The sequence below is a fragment of the Tarenaya hassleriana genome, unplaced genomic scaffold (genome assembly GCF_000463585.1).
Source record: "Tarenaya hassleriana unplaced genomic scaffold, ASM46358v1 Cleome10, whole genome shotgun sequence".
Lineage (NCBI taxonomy): Eukaryota > Viridiplantae > Streptophyta > Magnoliopsida > Brassicales > Cleomaceae > Tarenaya > Tarenaya hassleriana.
This window is the reverse complement of record NW_010960188.1, coordinates 465,005-467,610: the sequence shown is the minus strand read 5'-3', so window position 1 is coordinate 467,610 and position 2,606 is coordinate 465,005. Positions and strand designations below refer to the sequence as shown.

At 39.3% G+C, this 2,606-nt stretch overlaps 1 pseudogene; it reads right to left on the bottom strand.

Moving 5' to 3' along the window:
- Positions 1 to 529: 529 nt before the first annotated feature.
- On the bottom strand, positions 530 to 1,596 carry LOC104827218 (annotated as a pseudogene).
- Positions 1,597 to 2,606: the final 1,010 nt, after the last annotated feature.

Below are 2,606 nucleotides of genomic sequence, written 5' to 3'. Positions count from 1 at the left end.
AGAGAGAGAGAGAGAGAGAGAGAGAGAGAGAGAGAGAGAGAGAGAGAGAGAGGGAGGGAGGGAGAGAGTGTGTGTGTGTGTCGAGTCTCGATGATAGGAATCAAAGCAAAAGCGAAGATCTACTGTTGCGGTTTAAGACAGGACAAAACATTTTTAGGTATTAAACGCGGGCTTTATCGATTTGTTAATCTAAAACTCTAGTATTCGTCTCTCTTCCCAAGAAATGAAGAAAAAAGGGAAAACGTTGCTCTTTTTTTTTTTCTCGAAGGTCGGAATTTTGAAATTTCCCAACAAAATTCAACAAAACAATAAAAGAGGGAACCCCATTCAACCATAACCATTTAAATTCCAATTAATATGAGATTATTTCCAGAACATCCCAGAAAATCTTGTTAGTAGAGTACCCAACTGTTGTGTATTTCCATTCAGTAATACAATTACTCGTTCAGAAGTTAACGTACACATCAAAATATGTAAAAATGGAAACTAGTAACAGCAAAAGTCAACTTATGGGTAAATGATTTACATGAACAGCAAAAGTCAACTTTCCATGTTCCATGGCTTTCAACAAACCAATACAGCAGAAGAACTTCCAGAAGGTGTTTTTTTAGAATGCGATCAGATTCAAACATATGGCTATTGTAGAACAGTTTTCAGTCACGCTTCATTGTAATAAGATGAACGTCCTGCATAATATGCTCTGAGACTCTTTTGTCGAGTAAAATGAAAACCAGATCAAATCAATGTCCGCATCAGAAGATGTGAAACCTGGAACTCAGAGCACATTTTTGTCAAATTCGCCAATGCAACGCCATCATGTGATCAAAGGATGAGGCTTTTTCTACGAACCTGACAGATGCCTTTGACACGCCACACTCCATTGCTGAAGACAACAATCTGAGAGCCGTAGGGATTTTGCACTCTTAGCTCTCGCCTAACCCTTTCGAATCTTACATTGTGTTCTTCCGTTCAGTTGCTCGGCTACAAACTTGTTAAACCTAACCTGGGAATCGCCCAGATTGGCAACGTCCCTCCCAAGATAAATCCGACGAGACAGCAAGATCCGGCGGCTGCTATCAATTGCAGCAAAGGCACTCCTCAGGATATCCTCTGAAGTCCCACTGTTTCCACCGGAAATTCCTGAAGAGAAGTTACACAAGAAGCAACATGAACAAGAAGAAAATCTTGCTTCGGGTGGGTTATGTCATTCAAAAAGATTTACTGGCGTGGCGAAAAAGAATGGACAATCTTGCACATAAATGAGAGAAGATGCATATTCAAGAAACGAACAAATGAACTAGATACCCAATATTGTTTTGTGCCTTCCCTATATATACTTTGGGGTTCCACGCAAAATCGATAAAACCCAATATTTAATCAGATTTTAGAAGATGGGTTTTTGATGATAATCGATTTAGACATCGAATCACAGTTCTGGCAAAGATTTAGAAGCGTATAAAGAAATGAGCGCGAAGAACACAGAGACTCAGACCCAGAAACCAAATCTTGTTTTCTTGATCAATCTTACTGCCGGAGACGAAATTGCATCCGCACATTATGGTCTGCGAACGGAATAAAGAAACCCAATTGAAATTCTGAAGAAGAAGAGTATAAAATGATTAAAGAGATGATCAGCTACAAACCGAGAAGCTTGAATTCCGCCATGGCCGTCATAGACACCGACGAAAACGGCGTCGTCTCCGATCTCGAGTTGGCTGCTATCGTCTATAACCTCGTTGCCCCGGTGAAGACCCCTGTTTGGATTCCCGGAAAACTCGCCGAGAAAATCGACGGGTTCGAATCGCGTGTAACGGACCGAAGCAGCCATGTCCGCTTCGGTCTTCATCGCAAGATAATCCATCCGCCCCACAATGGTTGTCCGAGACAAAGAATGCAACGGTACTCGCAGTCCCACTCCCCACGATTGCGAATTTAGAAAGGAACCGTTTCTTGATGATATATAAGGAAGAGAAGGAAAGGCGGTGGAGGTTGCTTTGACTTATGGGCCTTATAAGGCCCAACAAACTAAAGGGAATCGATGCATATATATTATATAATACAAATGCTTGTAGGATATTAGTTATATATATTTATTTATTTATTATTTATTAATTAGTGGGAATGACAAGAGGTGGGTCCCATTTATATTCCCCAGGGTTGAATAAGCCCAATGAGCCGCTATTGGACCAAGATTAATGGGCCGACATACTGTTGGACCTTGGCCATAAGACTTTCTCCGTACTCATAAGCCCATACAAAAAAAAAATGCAGTTGACATCGATAGGGGTGTAAAACGGGCTGGCCCAGCCCGGCCCAGCCCAGCCTGGCTATCCGATAAAATTTTAGCCCAATCCAGCCCAATCTGTTTTTTAACGAGCCGAAAATAGATCAGTCCAACCCAGATCGCCTTAACCCGCGAGCAAAACGAGCCGCCAGTAGAATATATAATTTTAAAAATAAAATTTAAATATTAAAAAATATTTTAAATTAATTTTAATATTTAAAATATAATAAAAATATTCAAAATTGTAAACAAAATAAATTAAATATGTAATAAAAATATAATTTGTATATAAAAATATTTTAAAATATATAAAAAAATTAAA